Source organism: Myotis lucifugus, unplaced genomic scaffold (genome assembly GCF_000147115.1).
Source record: "Myotis lucifugus unplaced genomic scaffold, Myoluc2.0 scaffold_5, whole genome shotgun sequence".
NCBI classification, from domain to species: domain Eukaryota; kingdom Metazoa; phylum Chordata; class Mammalia; order Chiroptera; family Vespertilionidae; genus Myotis; species Myotis lucifugus.
Genome location: NW_005871053.1, coordinates 5,340,914 through 5,362,752, shown reverse-complemented (window position 1 = coordinate 5,362,752; position 21,839 = coordinate 5,340,914). Strand labels below are relative to the sequence as shown.

Here is a 21,839-nt window from a genome sequence, read left to right as displayed (position 1 = left end):
AGTGTTTTGAGACTGTAATAGGGGAAGCACAGGACCAATTATCTTATGATTTCTCTAACTTGGAAGTGTATTATCAGTTCTGTGAGTGGGAGGGAAGCTTTTAATATGCCGCTGTCAGCAGTTGTTGGCAAATCAATGGATGGTAAATGTAAGCAGTGGTTGCCTTGCCCTGGGAGTAGCATGAAAATTCTCATTTCTCAACTTGCTTTACAAGAAAACAAGTCTTGTTGCATGTCGTTTTTACTGAAGCCTTTCTTCAGCAAAGCTTGTCTGAGTGCATGCTCCTGTCCATTTGGTTTCAGTGGTCAGTCACAATGAGCTTTAGCACACTTCAGCATACGTCTTGCATACGTCAGTGAAGTGTGAGACCTGCCAAGTGCAGATATGCCTGTGGTGCAGCCGGGCTTGCAAAGGTGGAGCTGGTGTGGATATTGCCCTCGAAGAGTCAGGTCTTGGGAAGAAAAGACACACATGTCAAAATCTCTGATCAAAATGGACTAAGGAGAGTCCAAGAGGTGCTGAGCGAAGATTATGGAAGTTAACCTGGAGAATTACTTCTCACTGAGCCATAGATAGGAAAGGACACCATGTCATCCACATGGGGTCTTAAAGGAAGATGGGATTCCGGCTTTGGAGATGTAACGGCAAAAGTTTTGTAGCTACAGGAAACCCACAGAGTAGGCAGAGTGGGTTTGTTAGGGAGAATTGCAAGAAGTTCTATTTGGTTAAGATTTCAAAAAGCCTTGCGTGAAAGATAAAGTTGGAAAGTTCATTGGGGTTAGATTATGGAGGCCCTTTAATACTAGGATAAGGAATTCCGGCTTTATTCTCTTTCCTTCCTTTTAAATATGAACTCAAGTGTTTTAACTTAAGATCTGATTATTAAGTATGTTTATTAATAAAGACTAAAGTGACCCTTTTGGCAGTTTGTTGCAAAACAAAGAATAATACTGTTACACCACTGCAGTGTTTGTGGTATGGGTCAAAATGGCTGTTTTTTGGTTCTAAATCTTCCACAGAGCCATTGCCAAAAATATCACATAACCCTAACACTCAGATGAAAGTCAGCTGCATCACTACATCATGTACTTCTTAGGTTCAGTGATGTTAGGATCTACGTTTCACAGCTTTTTTTGACTGGGTGGGTGGTGCTAAATGCCCAATATCCCATTTCCCTGGCAAACAAGCTGGTTTGTTTGAAAGCTGAGTCATTAAGCATCTTTATCTGTCTTCCCAGATTTAGCATTTTCCCTCCATATTGGGCACTTGGTAGGCAGTGAGGTGGCTCATTGATTTTCCTCCCAGGCATTTCCAATTTCTTTCTATTCAAAGGAACTTTTTTAATGTACCCTGTGGTGTGCCTGTGGTGTGCCTTGGAAATATTCTGAGCTGATATTTTTAGCTATTGGAGGCTAATAGGAGAATTTTATCAGATAGGCTTGAACCACTTTTAAATGGATAAAAACATTAGTGAAAAGGGCCACCTTTGTTAGTATTCTCTGGCTAATTAACTCAGTTAACTAAAACTTGAAGTTTGGTTTTGCTTTGTGATTATCTCTTGGAGCCTCTAGTCCTGGCCATTGATTTCAATAAATAATTATAATAGCAAGCACTTACATAGTTTTACGTGTTTTAAACTCATTTAATCCTCAGAATAATCCTAAAAGGCAGTACTGTAACTATCTCCATCTTTACAGATCATGAAGCAGGTACTGAGAAGCTATGTAACTTGTCCAGAGTCCCATTACTGGTACTTGGCTGAGGCAGGATTCAAACCTACGTATTTAGGCTCCAGGGTCTTTACTCTTGACTTCATGAAAAATTCAGGGACATCAATAAGGATGCCCCTAGACTTAAGTAAACACTATATGTGTCTAAATACTTACGGCTATTTATTTTGTGCAGTGTGAAGTTTTTAATCTAAGAAATTTCAGGCCAGTGTTATGATATACAGACACCATAAATCTATTTAGCATCTTTTGTTGTCCACACACACTTGGGTACGGCTTCCCAGAGGTGACATGTGAGACCTGATCCAGGATTTGAAGGACTCCCCAGGCAGAAAAGAGCATTCCAGCTAGAAGGAACAGCACAAGCAAAGGCTCAGAGAGATGAAATAGCATTCAGTGTGCTTGTTTGGAGGAAAATACCATGTTCACTGTATCTGAAATGGTGGAAGACAAGAGTGATTGAGATGCAATTCAAGAGTGCAGATCGTACCCTTGTGTGCAGTTTTAAGATTGTCCTCTCAGTGTTCCTTCACTGAATCTTAAGGACATACGCAATTTTTTATATAAAAGTTCAGAGGGTTCCTGGGGCTCTGAAGCTCACCAATAGGCCCATAGTCCCCTTTCCTTCAGGCAGTAGAGAATAATTGAGAATAGAGAATAACACAATCAAGTATATGTTTTAAGAAAGACGATTCTGATGATAAGGAAAGATGGCCTGGACAAGAGAATGATCAGAAGCAGGGAAGCCGGGGCCTGTTGGCAGTAATCTAAGCCAGAGATAGCTGAGATGCAAAAAGTAAGCCATATCTAAGAAATATATTTGGGAGAAACAAGTGAGAGGACTTGGGCTGAGTGGAATGGGATGGTTACAAATGGAATGCTTAAAAGTAATAGTTGTTTCTAGCTTGGTTTAAGGATAGATAGGGTGTCATGAACTCAAACAGGAGACAAGGAGAGGAAAGAGGCAAGGGTAAAGATAATGGCTTGATTTGTAGACTGACTGAGTTTTAGGTGTCCGTGCGATATTCCAATAGAAATGTCCAGTAAACAAAAATATAGTCTGAAAAAGAAGTCAGGATTGGAGAGAGAGATTTAGCAATCTCTAGCAAATGTTAGGTTAAACATTGAGAGTGAGACAGGGCCACCCTGGGGAAACCTAGAAGGAGAAAAGCTTAAAAGGGCAAAGGAAGAGTATTCAATAAAGCTGGCTGGGAGGAAAGACTCGGGGAACAGCAGCAATATGGCGCATTTGAGGGCTTCCTGTGTGCTGGGACCATTCTGCACACTTTCCATGTATTAACTTGCTTGATCGTCAGACACCTTGTGAAAGAGTTGCATTTTAGTCATGTGGAACGGCCACTGAGCCCGTGAATCGCTTTCAGTGTTAACTTAGTGGTAGCGTTATTAAGCTGATGTCACTGAATAAAGATAGTTTTTGTCATAACGCTTTTATAGATTTAAATATAGATTGGTCAGCTTTGATGATAATAGTACTTACTTTCCCCCCTGCCCTATCAAGTATATAAGGTGTGATCAGAATTCATGAAGAAAGTATGATTTGAGACTTCCACAAATTTCCAATTTCCCTGGCTTTCTCTCACATGAATATTCTGTCAAGATGCCTGCATTTCTTCAAGATATTTTTATTTAATAAGTTAAGCTTTCCTTGAAGTCTTCCCCCAATTATTGAGCCTTTTGGGCATTAGTCAGAGTACTTCCTGAAATGATTTTTTGAGTCACATTTCCATATTTCCACTGAGAATATATGCTGGATTCTCTTAGCAGTGATGTAAGACATCTACATTCTCTTTTTAATTTACCCCGAACTTCTCTTGTCTCCTTGAATTCATCACTTCCTTCAAACTTCTTCATTTGGTTTCCCCTTTTATCACTCCACTAGCAGTGGAGATTTCCATTGTCACCCATTTTCTCAGAGTAATTTTCCCCCCTCACTTCATCAGAGTTATGCACATTAAGGAGTGAAGAGCAACGAAACCACACCAAGGTGCCACAGCTGGGCTATCTGCTAGGACAGGGTCAGGAAAGTAAAGTCCAAGGGCCAATTGTGGCCACCACTCTTTTGTAAATAAAGTTTTATTGGAGCACAGCCATACTCATTCATTTACTTATTGACTATGGCTCCTTTCCTGCACAGTAGCAGAACTGAGCAGTTGCATCACTTGGTAGACTGCATGGCCCACAAAACCTAAAATATTCAGAGTCCAGAGTGCTAACCATTACACCATGGAACCCCCCAAAACCTAAAATATTTACTCAACTGGACCTTCACAGGAAAAGTTTGCTGACTCTTGCTCTATAGCAGCGGATCTTAACCTGTGGGTCGCGCGACCCCTTTGGTGGTCGAATGACCCTTTCACAGGGGTCACCTAAGACCATCCTGCATATCAGATATTTACATTACGATTCATAACAGTAGCAACATTGCAGTTATGAAGTAGCAACAAAAATAATTTTATGGTTGGGTCACAACATGAGGAACTGTATTTAAAGGGCCAGAAGGTTGAGAACCACTGCTCTATAGCATACTACTTAGAGAAGATTAAGTTATGTCCTAGGCGTGTTTCTAGTGCTCTATCTAGAACTAATATGTTTTTCTTTTAATAAAATTTTGTTCAACTGAATAATAAATGGAGGGGTTTCTGTAATATTTGTTCTTTGGATATAAAACAAAGTTGTCAAGGGAATAATAAAATTGTAGACTCCTTTAAGAAATCTGTAATCAGAATTCTTACCTGTATAATCAGTCATCTGAATTTTTGTCAGTATTAACAAAACTGTTTAATTTGGAAAACATTTTTCTTTGGATTCTTAATAGATGTCATGTCCTTTTTTGTCCTCAGCTTTTGGGATTTAGATAAATAAACTATTTTTTCTACCCGCAGAGAAAAAACAGGTCAAGTTGAACCAAGTAAAATATAAACAAAACAAAAAAATCAGGAAAAATTGGCCTGGATCATAGAAATATAACAGGTTGAGAAAACTACGTTTCATATTGAGTAAATTATTTTAGTTTATTAGTATGTTGACCATACTTTATATTACTTCACTCATGTTTCTGAATAATGGATGTGCTTTATTTCCCATTATTTTGGTAAGATAAGAAATATTCGAGACCAGATAGGACCGCAGTCTGCCCTGTCAAATGGAAGATCCTCACTTGCCCCTCCTGGTGCCCACTCTCCCAGGTAGCTGCTCTGCCCTCCGTTTTGAGCTGCTTCTGTCTTCTGAGGTCCTCTCTGGCCTCCAGGTTCTTTTCCTTCCAATTTGTTCTAGATCTGGCTTCCTGAAACATAACCACATGACTTTACAGCCCAACCAGTGAAATCTGGTCTCTCACCAGCATGTAAGATCTTCCACACTGTTCCAAACCTCATCTCTGCCTTTCTTTCCCCCACTCTCCTTTTTTGTACCCTAGACTCTGGATACTGGCACTACAGTCTACACCAAGCATGTTGAACTCATGGCCGGCGGGCCACATGCCTCGTTTATTTAACTTTCCTATCTCTTGATTTTCATATATTTTTCCTCACTGTTTGAAATCTCCTCGGTCCATTTCTGCTTTTCTAGTTCTTGCTTGAATCTACTCATTTCTCAAATGCCTACTTTTTTGAGCAACTTCCTCTGATCTGCTTCCTACCCACTTCACAGATTTTAAGCTAGAATTATTTTCATGTCATGAACATCCATAGCACATTTTCTGCTTTTGTAGCTTAAACTGGTTATTCATGTATTTTTACTATTATCTGTGGCTAAATTCTAAATGTAACAATCAACAAAAACAAAAGGAAGAGCTTTGTTTTTGTTGATTGTTACATCTCTATGTCTTTCTCAGTGTCTGCTTTAATGTTTGTATATAATAACTGACTTATTGTGGAGTGGACAAATCAATCAATACTTAATGGCAGATATAAGAAAACTCTATGTTACTTTACCTAGTGAATTTTAACTTGTTTGATGTATGGTAGCACTAATGAGATTAGATACATTTCCAAGTTAAAGTCTGCTCTTCAATTATTGACAAGAGAGGCACAGTAGTTGCCAGGTGAAAGTGCCTGGAGTTTGTGTTTTTCATCTTCAGGAAGTTATCCCAGCATAACTTGTTTCCATAACTGTTGGGTTATAGCACTAAAACTATTCTCCAACAATTTAGACACTGTAGAAACTCTCAGAGAACTTGGCAATATCACAGGTAGAAAGAGAAAAAGCAATTGTTTGTCTAAACATTGCTGCCAGTAAAAAAAAAGCAAAATAATGATCTTTTCTCCAAGGTATTTAGTGGATATAGTAGGCAAAGAAAACAAGATGATGAAGAAGGGTCTTATAGCATGTCTTGTGTTACATTTTCTGGGAAAGCAATTTAGGATGTTTAACCCTAAATTAAGACCAGTCCTTCATGGAAATGAAATAAGCATTGAGTCCAAGTCATGGGCCACATAATGAATAGAAAAGAGCCAAAAGTGTCTGGTCTCTTGTTTGTATTGTGAAATGGACTTTGCTATGTGCACTGCCAACTTTATAAAACTACTCTCTGGTTATCCTGGTTGTCTTTACTGACTTCAGTATTTTAAGAATCTTTCTTTAGTATTTTACAGAATGATGAAGTTTGTTTTATATTCTATGCATTAACTTAGTAGCTATGCAGGACACATACATCGTGTGTTCTGAGGTGCTTGAATAAGAAATGAGTGGAATGTGTGGGGAGTATGCTGGACAAGAATCTGGTGTATAATGGGCAAAATTCAGGCTGTGGGAGGGTGAGTCACAGGACTTACAGGAAAAATTCTATTGCAAAGATAATGGACCATTTGCTTCCTGAATGAGCCATTCAGAAGGAGCCCTTGCCAGATCTCTAAACTTCCCAGTGAGATTTTGCAGATATTCCTATCGGAGTACTTGTTGGCATAGAAGACTTTGTTCGAATCAATCTTTCCAACTTTCAATCTATTAATAGCTTAGAAGGAGGATGCCGGGGGCCTTTTTGATCTGTAAAAGATATTGTTAAATTAGAACATGATTCTTTTTGTGTGTGTTGATAAAAACCAGGTATAATTTTTGTTTGAATATCAATTTTGGCTATAGTTTAAAAAGGAAACAACCTCTTCCCTTCTCTGAGTTTATTTCTTAGTGAGAGCTTTAAGAATTTATCTTCAGTGTGTGTTGTCACAACGTGTAATCAAACTTGAACTTTATAAGCTTAGTACCTTTGGACTTCTGCCCACACGCAGTTTATGTGCATGGTAAAACAAGACCCTGTACAGTTTCTTAATTGAAATAAAGGTTAGTTGCCATTTGGTTAATGTCCTGTTTTTTAAATAAAACAATATATTAGTCACCTGGAAATTTGGAATTCAAATGTGATAATATAAATGTTTCTGCCCTATTCAAGTGTTTCAAGCTGAATTAAAACAAATACTCCTAATATTTCTGCCTTCAGTAACTATCAGGGATGATTGATTATATCTGAACTGTATATTGATGGACTGGTAATTTTTTATACAGAGTAGTCAGCCTCCCTGAAGGCTATCGAAGGCACTCCACTTTATCGTGGTTGTCTTTTTGAAAGTTGCACAGAAGGTCCATATGAATGTTAATTATAGTCTCAGAATAAGCCAAAGCCCTTATTCCTTGGCATTGCATACACAGTGTGAAAATACACACTTTTGGCAAAATGGACAATAATAGATTCATTTCTTTCAAAGTGGGCATAAGTCAAAGCCTTGTAAATTTCACATTTTAACTCTCACACTTACTTTGTGCAGGGAAGTAAGGTCTGGCTCCCAGAGTCCACACAGCCCGGTAGGGGAGACGAGAAGTATAGGCAACACGTACGACCCGGATCACCTTACACCAGTAGAATTGACCAAAGTGCCAGATGCCATGAGAAGTGTCCCTTTCTAGCTGGGAAGATCAAGGGAGGAGCTGAGAGTTGTGGGTTTGAGCTGCATTTTGCGGGATGTGTAGGCAAAGGCTAAGGGAAAGGATGACTGAAGTGGGGAACTGCTTCTTGGGCCAATGTCTGGTTTACAGAGGCTGGAGACAGGACACACAGCGTGTGTGATGGGGAAGAAGGGGGAATCCCTTAGGTACGGCTGGCTATATTCATCCTGTCTTCTCCCTCAGCTCTGCTCCTGGACTGGGGGAAATAGAGGTGGAAAGGTAGCCTTGATCTTACCCTGTAGTTTTCTATTCTCTTTACCTTCTCACTTGTCAATGTACGATGGTAAGAAGTTATGGAGAATAAGACTAGGAAAGAGGAATGGGGTGGAGGTAGGAAAACTGAAATGCAGTTTAGCACAGGGGGCTCTTTACCTCATTTTTCTTTTATCTTCCTGTTTTAGTATTCTCTCCTTTTCCAAAACTTGGCAGAATACATTATAGGAAAGAACAAGGAAAAAGAGGGATAGGGGAGTTTCAGTAGTTGACCACTCATATTGTTCTGCCTATAATTATACGGGATTAAAGAGCATAGATTGAGTAGTGTTTGCAGAAAATAAACAGATCTAATGCTGAGCATACAGAAATAATCTTGATGGACCCTAACCTTAGTTCTTCTATGTCATCATCATAGTCATCAGTTAAATTTTATTTAGGACCCACAAGACACATGGACTTGTCTTACAACATAGTAGAGATTAAATTTTTATTTATTTATTTTTTGTAGAGGTGGAAGGGGTTTAGATCAAACATTTTCTTTCTTTTTTGGCAGAAAAATGGTGCTTAAAGGAACATTCACAGCAGAGGATGTTGGGTAGACATAAATCTTTCACTTTTATTGAGTCATAATCTTTCAGGATTTGTGTGTATAGTTACTTTTTCCTTCTCCATAAGTAAAAAGAGAAAAAATCAGACAATTAAAGAGTAAGCTAGAAAAATCATCAGACTGAGGTTGTTATTTTTAAAGCTGCCTTGTGAACAAATTCACCTGCTAGAGAGGCTCGAAGGAAACACTGCCGTCACATTTCAGGACCAGAGAGTAACCGAGTTAGCTTCCACTCTGGATGCTTGTCAGGTTTTTCTTCTCCTTTTTAAAAATCTTTATTGTTGAAAGTATTACATATGTATCCTTTTCCCCCCGCCCATTGTCCCCTTCTAGCCCCACCCCAGCCACCGCCCCAGGCCTTCATCACCCTATTGTCTGTGTCCATGGGTCATGCATGTAAGCATACAAGGTCTTTGGTTGATCTCTTCCCACCCTTCTTCTTTTTTTCCTTGAAGTGAACCTATTTGGTCTTCTCATAAAATATTGTTTCCTTGCCTTCTGAGAAACTATGTGAAGTTGAAAGCTGTTCTTTGAGAGTATAATTAGCTTTCTGCTACAGGACTGTTCTAGGAGTTTGGGGACAGTTCTACTCTGTTAGGACTCATTAGAGGCTATTCGTGGGTCTATCAAGGCACTGGTATTGAACATGGATGTGCATGTGTGATGAAACCACTTCATACTTCCTGTTTTTAAAAACAGGTTTATATTGAATTGGAGGATTAAGTGTATTTCTGGAAGAGATACTTGGCCCCGCTTAGAATGTATTGGTATATAAATTGAGCATTTTCTTACTCCAAACACTGAGTAAGGTGTAAATGATGTATGTTGCTTATTGCTGAGGAATGCAATGGGTAGCAATGGGTATGTCTTTGAAATTACATAAGATTGAGCAAAGGAGGCAAAAAGCTGAGATACCCTCCCTCCTCAGAAGATAAATTGGAAAGAAGTTTCTGATTGGCCATAGGCAAGTCCCCCTGAGAGACTCATGAAAGTTCTGTGGAGATGCACTACATGACTGTATTCTCTCTTTTTTAGCTCTTGCCCCTCACTGCAATACAACAAGAGAAGGAAATGAAGGAGCCACTCCTGTAATTTACCAGATAAGCCCAGCAGGGTCAATAGAGTTCCCAGGAGAAAGCTGCAGGCATCTGAGGATAAGCCACTTCGAGCAGCTTTGACCTGAAAGCCAACCTAGAAGACGGATTCCATTTACAAGGTGAGTTAGGAGGGCGCCAGCTTAAAATCAAAAGCGGGGTTTAGACTAGGCATTGTTTAATAACAGCAAGAGATTAGCAAAACATTACCTAATCACAGGTAGATCAGAACTAAAAAACATAGTAATCCTGGTTAGGCTTAGCCATCTTATTAAAAAATTCTGCTGTAATTTTTTCAAGGCTAGGAAGTAGAAAAACCACCAACGGATTTGTTAACCATTTTCTACCTGCATTGTGGCAGCATGTGGAAATAAGACTCTCTCCTCCCCTTCTTGAGGAATGAACCTACACACCTAAGAATGCTTTAGTTATATACATAGATGCACACAAGCCCACGGCATGCATACACTGATGCTTAAAATGCGTCTATTTTTTAATCTTCCACAGTGAACAGGTAGACAGTTGCTTGTTTTCTTTTTGCCCGTGAGACTGAAATAACGAATTTGATACCAGCAACACTGACTATGGGTACTCTAGGCTCCTTTGATATTTGCAGTTATTATTTTCAGAGCCACGTCACATATGCTGTTTAACATCTTAGGCTCAGTGACTTCAATCTCTACAGTTTGGATGCATCCCTCCCAGTTATACGAAGCTTTCCGGGAGCGTGTGCCCCCACAGCTCTTGAGAAGCTTTGGAAACTGTGTATCCTCTACTCAAACTCTTATTTTTTCTGGGCTGCAGGGCTGATGGTGGTGGTGGAGACAGTTCAGATGTCTGTAATTTGGGAAATGCTCCCCAGGTATTCCCCCACTCCTACCTCCCCTTGCATGAACTGGTCCCTCGTAGTAGGGCAGAAACCAAGGCTCTGTGATTTAGTGTGATTATTATTACGCGAGAAGCTTTCTGTTTATTGCTGCATTATTTAAAATTACATTTAGAGCAGAGCTTGCAAATAAGTGGCCCATAGGGTAAATTTTAGACTATAATTTTTTTAACCTGTAAACATTTCTTTTTGAAAATTGAATTAATCGCCAACATTGCTGAACAGTCTGGAAACTTCACAGAGAATCAGATACCTGGCTTCTTTTGGAAAATTAAACATCTTGTCTTGTTACAATTGAAGTTTGCTAATCTTTATCATTCCTTAAGTATCTAACCCAACCAACCTTATAGATTTATGTTACCTTCCTGGCACCTGTAGGCCTTTGTGGTCAAGATTCCTGCTTTAGGGTGGAGGGGGGCAAAGGGAGAGAAAAGGAGGGACATCTGTAATACTGTCAACAACAACAACAAAATGATTCCCTGCTTTACGCATCAATTTCTTCTCTCTTGATGTGAAGTCACTCCCATGTACTTCACACATAATGCTGTTAGTCTTTATTCTCTTTTGGTATTTTATTATTTTATGTGAAATGGATATACTTTAGGAATGTTACCTTCCTGGCACCTGTAGGCCTTTGTGGTCAAGATTCCTGCTTTAGGGTGGAGGGGGGCAAAGGGAGAGAAAAGGAGGGACATCTGTAATACTGTCAACAACAACAACAAAATGATTCCTGCTTTAAGCATCAATTTCTTCTCTCTTAATGTGAAGTCACTCCCATGTACTTCACACATAATGCTGTTAGTCTTTATTCTCTTTTGGTATTTTATTATTTTATGTGAAATGGATATACTTTAGGAATGCTGGCTTTCTGAAGGTAAGCTGACACCTGCCGGATTTGCCTGTGAAGAAGGAAGACTCTTCCAAAAGCAGATGGTCCATTGTTCTTAGTTGGGAAATCTGATTTGATAATAACAGAGTATGAATCATTCTTTCCAGACCTTGAGGTTGTCATCTCAGAGTCTGAAATGTCATGACTAAGGCTTCCATTGCCTGACATGATTATTTTAGTCCTAGAAAGGTGAGGAAGATTCATTGAGTTGGCTTCTTTGTGAATGACACTTGTAGGGATTTAGAGTTCATTTCCTAGCCCTTTACTCATTCTGGACACCAGAGTGAGTCAGCAAGCAATCCACTGTGCCATTTACATATGCAGACTTTTGACATTGAGAAGTCTCTCCATCAGAATCAGATGTATCTTCTCCTTCCCATTTTGATCACTGTGTATTATTGGGAACTGAACTACTTACAGTGATGTTCCTGTTAATTTGGTACTGAATCAAACTTTTATATAGTAACAAAGAGCATTAATGATGAGAGCATTTCAAATTACAGGGTCCTTATGAGGCAAAGCATTTCTCTGTCTGCATTAGCTAAACTCAAACATTAACTATTTGATCATTGTTCACAAATGGGGGGAAACGGGCTCCATCTCAGAACAGCAATTCGTATCCCAACAACCCATCAACTTCAAACAGGTAGTGGCTGTTACTTAAGCAGATTTCAGGCCTCAGGATATCCATTTTTAATGTTGAAGCAAACAAGAAAACAGGCCGGCTGGGTTGGATGCTTATTTCAGTTTACTGTCCTTCTGGCTGCATTCCTTTGCCCTATCTCATGGAATCTCTTAGGTCAGTATTGCCTAGGATCCCTTGATACTTGACCACAAGCAAAGATGAAATGTACGTGAGTCCTTTGACTATCAGGTTTAAGTTCATGGAAATAAAGTAACTGGAAATTTGTTTCCACACATTTGCTGGGTTGTGACTTGACTGAGAAATTAAACTCTTCTTTAAAAGGAAGAAGCAGGTGACTGGTATCTCATTTCCTTGACGAAATGTGTTTATTTTTATTCTTTTGTCGTAGGAATTAGTTTGTTGCATGTATACTCAGAGATGCTTTCAGAAAGCCTCTTTATCTTTTTTCCTCGGAGTGCCTGTTATCAGCTTCACATTCCATTTCACTTACCTGCCTGAGAAAGGTTAGGCAGGATTGCAAAAATGGAACCAAAGTAGGGAGTGCTTGGGAGCCTTTGACACATAAGACAGAAATGTGGTGAGAAAGGAAAATTCAGAAAATCATCTCACTAGTCTGCAAGTATAACATAGTTCCACAAAAACTGAAGAGGAGAAAGAATATTGAACCCCAGCATGGCAGAGGCAGATCATGAGACATCTCCCCCAGGTGGTGGAGATGGGGAGAATATCCAAGAACTAGCAATGCAGGAGCCATTTTACCTGTCCCTGCCTTCCTCCCTGGCCATTCCTCCTGCTCTGTCTCTCAGGTGTCTCTCTTCTAAGAGACACCCAATTCTCACAACTGAAGGTCTGAGAGGGAGGTAGCAGGCCCAAAGCCGGCTCTTCTCTCCAGGAAAGAAGAGTGAGGAGGCACTGAACTTTCCTTCTTGCCCAGTTGAAAAGAATGGGAATAAGGGACCAGGAAAGTGTCCAGAGGTAAAGACTGTGCACTGGATTGTCTTTCTCAATCTGGTGAGTAGGATTTTAGAAAAATGAGTCACCTAAACCTCAGAAAATTTAGATTTGAAAAATAAGTACATATACAGTAAAAGTAGAAATGAAGAAGTAATTAAGTGAAAAAAGGAGAATATTGTTAATATCAAGGGTTTCATATGTAAGTAGTAGGGGAAAGGGAAATTTTTTTCTTTTTTTGCTTACAAACACTTTTATTTTTATATTGAATTTATTGGAATGATTTGGTTAATAAAATTATATAGGTTTCAGGTGTATAATACTTCATCACCACCCCAAGTTAAGCCTCCTTCCATCACCATTTATCCCTCCTTTACTCTCTCCTACCTCCCCTTTACTCCCCTTTCTCTCTGGTAATCACCATACTGTTATCTGTGTCTATGAGTTATTGTTTTTTAATCCCTTCACCTTTTTCACCCAGCCCTCCAACTCCCCTCCTCTCTGACAGCTGTTAGTCTGATCTGTGTATATCTGAGTCTGTTTCTATTTTGTTAGTTACTTTATTTTGTTCATAATATTCCACATATAAGTGAAATCATATGGTACCTGTCTTTCTCTGACTGGCTTTATTCACTTAGCATAATACTCTCCAGGTCCATCCTACTTTTTTATGGCTGAGTAATATTCCATTGTGTAAATGTACCACAGCTTTTTATCCACTCATTTAATGGTGGTCACTTAGGTTGCTTCCAAATCTTGGCTATCATAAATAACACTGCAAGAGTTTTTGTTTTTAATTTTTTTTTCATTTTTCAATGTTTTTGTTTTTCTTACTATTTAAAAATTTAGAAAAATTTCAAATTTATTCACAAGTAAAGAGAATAGTATGGTGAGCTCCCATATGCACACACCCAGATTCATTTATTCCTTTCCTCTTTTATTCTGAAGTCCCTAGACATAGACATATTATATCCAACATACATGCTTCAGTATGCATCTGTTAATATGAACATTTTTCTACAAAACTATAATGGCCATTGTCACACCAAACAATTGGATGCTAATTCTTTGATATCACTTACTACCTATTCCATATTTCTCAAAATTGTCTTTTTATAGTTGGTTTAGTTACATCAGATCCAAAGTACATACATTTCATTTGGCTATTGAGCCTCTTAAGTCTCTTTTATCTGGTATGTTCCCCCCTTTCCCAAGTCATTTACTTAAAGAAATCAAGCCAATGTGCAATAGAACGATCCACGTGCTGCATTTGTCCGATTGTTACTTAACCTTTTTCTCTGTCACCCAGATTATTAGGAACTGGAAGTTAGACTTAGAGGCTTGATTAGGTTCAGATTCTACTTTCTGACAAGAATTCTGCTTCCATGGTGGAGTGTACTTCATTTAATATCACCCCAGGAGGCCTATATGGTCTGGTTGCCCCACTTTTAGTGATTCGAAGGTTCAACAACAGAATAGCTTCAGGGAATAATATCCTGATCTATTGTGAAGTTTCCCCCATCAATTTTTTTCAACTAATGATTTTGTTCTTTAATAATCATTGTCTGAATACATTATTTCATTAGGGATTATAAAACTGGTGATTTCTCCAACCCCCACCTCACCCCATCCTATCAGTCTTTCTACATTTATCAGCTGGAATTCTTTTGTAAGGCACAGTGCCTTATCAGCTAGCATTTGGTGACCTGAAATACAGTTCAGGTAGGAAAGGCAGGGCAAGTGTTTACTACTTTGCTTTGAGTAGACCGTTTCAGAGATGGTTCTTCAGTTTCTTCAAAAGGTGATCAAAGATTTTTTTTTTTTTTTTTTGCTGTTTTAGGGGGACAGTTCCTCTTGAGTGTTATTGTAAATTCATAAATTTTAAAAATATTTATTATGTTTTAATCAGTTGAAGTGATTTTGTTTTTCTGAATGCTATAAATAAAACCTTCTTTGTTCATTGGGAGCCCTTTCAAATTGGCTCCTGTATATACATGCAGAAAAGAGAAACTATCATAAGTGAATCACAGTGAATTTTTACAGACTGAACATTCCTATGTAATCAGCACCCAGATCAAGATACAGAACATTCCAAAGCACTCCTGTCCCCTTAGTTTCTTTAACCTGCTTCTTGGTACAACAGGCTGCCCCAAGCTCCTCTTGCTCATTTAATGTGAAGTCTAAGAATCAACCATTCTAGGAGCTCCGATGCCTATTAGTAGAAAATGGAATTTAGATACTACAATCTGGGCATTAGCGGTGCACAGTCTTATCGGTTGTTTTTCAAGGGACATGGTAGTAAGTGTATATACTGTATATATATACAATTTTAAAAATGAGGAGTTTATATTGATTTTTTCCAAGTTAACTTTATGGAGTGTTAATATTACTGGATTTGATATTTGTGTCTCTTCTCTTATACACTGAAAATCTTGGCTTAAAATAACATTACAGAACTTATTTGCTTATCTTTTAAGTACATCAAATGGTTTCAAATGAATAGCTTAGCATTAATCCTACTTATGGTTTTATTTTTATGTAGAGAAGAAATATAGAGTTTTATATACCGTTTATTATTATCATTATTTTTGGTTTTTCAAAATTTATGCATATGGTCAGAAGATGAATTTTTCCCTCAGTCCATTTTTTTTATTAATGTGGATATGTTTATTGGCAGTGAGATTCAGTCCATTAAGTCTTTAGTTCACTAGATAATTTGAGTTATTGGCAACTCATTACAGCATAAGCAGGAGATGTTCCAGAAGTGACAGTGCAATTATTGTGCTCTTTAGATGGTGGATCAATATGTGCTGAATTGAATGCATGTATTAGTGTTTACTCCTCATCACAGTGCAGGCCCAGACACAGAAGAAAGGTAGACGCTCTGAATGAAGCAGAGAGTGTCCCAGCACTTTTGTTTTCTTGCTTTCTCCTATTTGACAAATGGATATTTTAGGATTGCTTATTTTGGACTGATTGCCCCCCTACCCCACCAATCCTCATCCGAGAATATGTTTTTATTGATTTTAGAGAATATGGGAGAAAGATAAACACCGATGTGAAAAACAACAACACATTGATCGGTTGCCTCCTGTACATGCCCCAATGGGGGATTGAACCACAGGCCAGGTATGTGCCTAGGAATTGAACCAGCAACCTTTTGGTGTATGGGATGGTGCTCCAACCAACTGAGCCACCCTGCCAGGGCTGGTCAAGTACTTTGATTTTGGGATATATTTTATAACATTTTATCTTAGGAGAAATGTAAGAGTTCACTGAGAATATGGAAATAGGTAGTCTCTCCCTTTCTTCCCTCCCTCTTTGCCATCTAACTATCCTTCCTTTCTTTTTCCGAGGATCAGGCAATTCTTTGAATGTGAAGCTGAGTGCTGGCAATGGGTAGGGAAAAGAAGGGCGGCTTCATTCCTCCTTTAGTCTTTTAAGTGTTTTTTACCTATCTTCCTAACATGTCCCATTCCCAAACTACAATAAGATTGGAATCTAATATTTGTGAATTTTTAAAAATATGTTTTTTCATATGCAAGGATGCTTAATACTTGAATTAGTCTAACTTTGAGGGTGATTTAAAATGTTACTGACTTTTTTTTATTGACTTTTTATGTTACTCACTTTTCACACTAAGTGAATAATGCTGGGAAATCCTGTATGCAGTGACTCAATAATAGAGATCTACTTTGAAAGGCATGGACACAGACAATAGTGTGGCAAAGGATTGGGAGGGGCTGGTGCCGGGAGGAGGGGGTCAATGGGGAAAAAACAAACAACAACAAAAAACAAAGCAGATATCTGTAATACTTTCAACAATAAAGATACATTTTTTTTAAAAAAGAGAAAGGTTTGGCTTTTGAAGAACAAGGATATATCAGGAGTAATAATTCTAATCTTTGCCCCAATAAGAAGTGATTTCAGAGATGTTGGACTAGCAGATAGGCTTCCAAAATGCCAACTGTGTAAGGCTGGTGGTAGACTTTAAAGGTTTGAAATTTCACAAACAATAATAATATAAATAGGTGTGTGTTTTTTATCATGTATCTTATATCACAGCTGCTATATTTAAAGTGTTCCTCATTCATTCGTCTGTTCATTTATCCAGCAAAGTCATTTGAGTACCTATTCAGTATGTACCAGGCACTAATCTGGGCCCTGGGGTTAGAACAAGGAGAGCATGAAACATAATGGGTAAAGTCTCTAGGGATAGACAATAAGCCAATAAATAAATAAATCATGTAACTACTGAGTAAGGTAAGTGCTGTGAGGAAAATGAAAAGAATATTGTGCTAGAAAGTGACAGCGTATGTGTCTATGCCGAGGTGACACAAGCTGAGGGGTGATTGCTGACTAAATTTTCGTGTTTAGAATACTAAATTTGAAAGTACTGTACAGTTTATTTAAACAATTGTTATGCCCAGATTTCAAGATTCCCAAGAAACCACATCAGGGAGCCAGCCAATCCGATGCAAAAGCATAAGAATCTGTATTTCAAGCTAGCTCGGCTCCCCGTCCACCAGACTCACCGACACAACGGCAAACCAAGTGGCTGAGAGAGAGAACCCCGCCTAGAGACCGGTTATATAGGGGGGGTTGGAGTAAGGGGAGGAGAAAGGACTGTGCTCTGCCGATTGGCCAGGCGCAAGTCGATGTCTTGTTCCTGGGTGTGGCTAGCAGAGTCTTAGACTTCCGGGAAGACGCTCCTTGCCAAACACGTGGCCAAGGTAAGATGGAGGACGTAGCCCTTACCCTGGGGCAAGGTGGAGGGCCTAGCCCTTACCCTGGGGCAAGGTGGAGGGCCTAGCCCTCGCCCTTTCAACAATAACTGAAAATTTGGCACTTGAATTTATTTCCAAATGTGTAATTTTTTTCAACTGGCACTATACATAGTTAAACACTGAGATTAAAATTTCTTTTGTCAGCTTCTGAAAACTAGAGGAAGTCTTGGGTGAAGGGTATATAGAAACTCCCTATAGTATATTTGTAACCTTTCTGTAAACCTAAAATTATTTCAAAATAAAACATTTAAAGAAAAAAAATAAAACATGGGTGAAAAAATACCAAAAAACCCCAAAAAAACTTATCAAATAGAGTTAATTTACATTTTTCCTTTTTATTCTTAAATTCATTCATTTTCTTAAAATTTTCTTGGACTATTTAGGATGTCATCCTTCAGGTGGGAATTAGACAATCTTTTTCACCTGGGGCTTTTAGTGAAACGGGCACCATAGAGAAAAGAACAGGGCCCCTTTGGCCGTCCTTTACACCTACTAATGCCCAGTGTCAGGCTTGTTTTAACCGAGAGCAGGGCCCCACCCTCTGGGTTGTTGGTTCATTAGTGTGGATGAGCTCAATAATTTCCATTTGGGATAAGTTCCCAGGTCTCGTGTTGATCTAGAACTTCTGTAGCAAACAATTAACACTATTTTTCCCCCAAGCTTGGGATTTGGGGAAAAGAAGCTTTTTTCATCAAGTGACATTTTAAACCATTCTTTGAATTTCTTAAACTTCCAATTAATTGTCTTTTGACAGGAGTGGATTCACTTATGACCCAAATGTCTTTTTACTGCTGGTTTTCAGTCCAATTTCTGTTGCTGTTGTCCCTTGTTCTCACTGCTCTTGGGCAGTTTTACTAAAAAAAAATAAAAATAAAAAAAAAGTCCTTTTTCTGTTGTTTTTAGTGGTGTTTCGGAGTGAAATAGATCCTGTATTCTCTCTTCAAGCTTTATTCCATTTTGTGTGTCTTTTAAAGTAAGGTTTTCTTTCTTGATTTCCACAAAATCCCCTGAGGTGAGTTGGGCACAGAAGTATCTTCCCTGCATTGTGGAAGTGAAGACCTGAGACACAAAATCATGTGATCTGCTGAAAAAGAAGGCCGGAGCTCCAGCTTTCTGACACTCATTTCTTTGTTAATTCTAATGTACCATGAATATGATGCTCTTTCTGGACCTCAAATATGGTTTGTTAAGCCAGCAGGACTCCTATTCCTCCACTTTGTATCATATCTGAAATATATTTGAGAGTAAAATAATCTTAATAATTGTGTTATTTAATGATGCTCCTATATTTATGCATAGGCTATATTTTTCATAAGGCTAGGCCACACAATCTATTTAAAGACATAAATTAGGCCCTCGTCGGTTTGGCTCAGTGGATAGAGTGTCAGCCTGCGGACTGAAGGGTCCCCTGTTTGATTCTGGTCAAGGGTACATGCCCGGGTTGTGGGCTCAATGCCCAGTAGGGGGTGTGCAGGAGTCAGCTGATCAATGATTCTCTCTCATCATTGATGTTTCTCTCTCCCTTCTTCTCTGAAATCAATAACAATATATTAAAAACAAACAAACAAAACACCACAGGGTATATGTAGTGGTGTACTGTTAAGTGTTTAAAAATAGGATCTCAAAAATAAAGTGCTAATTTACATGGCTAATTTCAAGTTCCCAAGGGGACGTCTCTGAAGGCTGAGCTAGGGAGAGATGCACATGGTGGTCTCCTGAGCTGGTGCCCTCACCCTGAGCGTGTGCGCAGATGACCACATTTTAATCAAATGCTGAAGAACCTGGGGCCTGACAGTAGATCCTCGGTTACTGTCAGCTGTTCCTCCTGTGACAATGAATGAGCATAATTGAAACCAATACTTATTGTGGATGCCCAAAGCAAGTTGAATTATGGGCACCCTGATATGTAAAGGTCTGCATAAACATTGCCATTCTGGAGGGATGACATTTTTAAAAAATTCTGCTTAAGGTTCCTGACCATGAAATATCTGTGATTAGGTAGATAATGGCTAGTAAATTAGGTAGGTGGCAGGTGCAGTAATTCTGTGCAACCAGGCTAGCCCATTAGTGGTGTTTTGAAAGAATTATGCTGCTGCCTGCTGCCTCTATTCCTAATCCTAATGTACAACTTGGCACCAGGAGAACAGAACCTAATAATGTCCCAGGTCTCTAGAGTACCATTAGCAGCCTGGGGATGGGGGTGTGTGTCTTTATTTGAGGACAACTAAGAGGTTTTCTTTTGGGAATGTTGAACTTTGTACAGTCTTTCTCTTCAGCTGGCTACTGAACAGATAGGGAACTCCAGTCTGCAAATCATTTGGGTTATTTTGGATTGTCTTTGAGAAAATACAGTAAAACCAAAGAACTGACATGAGGGTGGTTATCTACAGGCAGCTTGTGAGCACAATCATCTGTTCTTGATGGATATGACAGAAAACTCAAGTCTTAACTAAAATGATAAGCCCAGTAAACAATATGAGTGGTTTTTGTGGCCCATGACATTAGACTACAGTAATGAAAGTGATAGAATCCCCACCTTCAAAAATTATACAGAATCAATACAAAAAAAGCATAGTATAATGCTTATTCAATAATATATGTATGCATAAGTATAGAAGTAATACATATTAAAGTGACAATTCTGTCTAATAGAATAGGGAAGATTTTATAAAGAAGATGAAACCTAAGCACAAAGTAGCATAATATTAATGCCTGCATGTTATAAAAGTTATAATAGCTGATAATACAGGAAATTTCTTATTGTTGTAAAATGTACATAAAATTTACCATTTTTTAAAACATTTATTCATTTATAGAGAAAGATAGGAAGAGAGAGGGAAACATTGATTTGTAGTTCCACTTATTTATGCATTCACTAGAGGCCTGGTGCACAACATTCATGCACTGGGTGAGGGGGGAGGGGAGTTATCCCTCAGCCCGGCCTGCACCCTCTCACAGTCCAGGACCCCTCAGGGGATGTCCAACTGCCAGCTTAGGGAGAGGCTCCTGCCACCACCGCTGCACTCGCCAGCCGTAAGCCTGGCTTCTGGCTGAGCAGCGCTCCCGCTGTGGGAGCGCAAGACCACCAGAGGGCAGCTCCTGCATTGAGGGTCTGCCCCCTGGTGGTCAGTGTACATCACAGCGACTAGTCGTTCAGCCGTTTGGTCGATTTGCATATTAGGGTTTTATTATATAGGAATTTTTTTTCTTGTTCTCTATGCATTCATTGATTGATTCTTATATGTGCTTGCACTGGGGGGATCGAACCTGCAACCTTAGCATATTGGGATGACTCTCTAACCAGCTGAGCTCGTTTTAACCATTTTGAAGTGTATAGTTCAACAACATTAAATATATTCACTTTGTTCTGTAGCCGTCACCACTATGGTCTGAATGTCTGTTTCCTCCCAAAATTCATATGTTGAAATCCTAACCCCCAAGGTGATTCTATTAAGAGGTGGGGGCTTTTGGGAAGGGATTAGATCATGAAGGTGGAGCTCTCATGAATGGAATTAGTGCCCTTATAAAAGACACTTCAGAGATATCCCTGTTGCCTTCCACCATGTGAGGACACAGCAACCAGATGGCCATTTATGAACCAGGAAGCAGGTTCTTACCAGACACTGAATCTGCTGGTGCCATGGTCCTGGACTTGCCAGCCCCTAGAACTGTGAGAAATAAATATTTGTTTATAAAGCCCTAGTCTGTGGTAATTAGTTACAGCAGCTGAATGGACTAAGACAGCCGCCTTCCATCTCCAAAACTTTTTCATTTTCCAAACTGAAACTCTGTATGCATTAAACATGCACTCTCCATGCCCTCCTCCTCACAGACCCTGGCAACCACCCTTCTACTTCTGTCTATAAATTCGACTACTCTAGGTACTTCAGATAAGTGGAAGCATACAGTACCTGTCCTTTTGTGTCTGGCTTATTTCACCTAGCATAATGTCTTCATGATTCATCCATGTTGTACCACGTGTCAGAATTTTCATACTTTTTAAGGCTGAATAATATCCCATTGCATGAATATCCCATTTTGTTTATCCATTTATCTGAGTTGCTTTCACCTTTTG

The 21,839-nt window shown here is 39.0% G+C and overlaps 1 protein-coding gene across 7 annotated transcripts in view; it reads left to right on the top strand.

The window, feature by feature from the left end:
- Nucleotides 1–21,839, top strand: part of OSBPL6 (oxysterol binding protein like 6) — a 175,639-nt gene that overhangs the window by 70,810 nt on the left and 82,990 nt on the right. For all 7 annotated transcript variants that reach the window (XM_023744492.1, XM_023744511.1, XM_014467615.2 and 4 more), the window contains one exon: nucleotides 9,547–9,727. The gene's annotated coding sequence lies outside the window, so the exon portion shown is untranslated. The remainder of the gene's footprint in view (nucleotides 1–9,546; nucleotides 9,728–21,839) is intronic.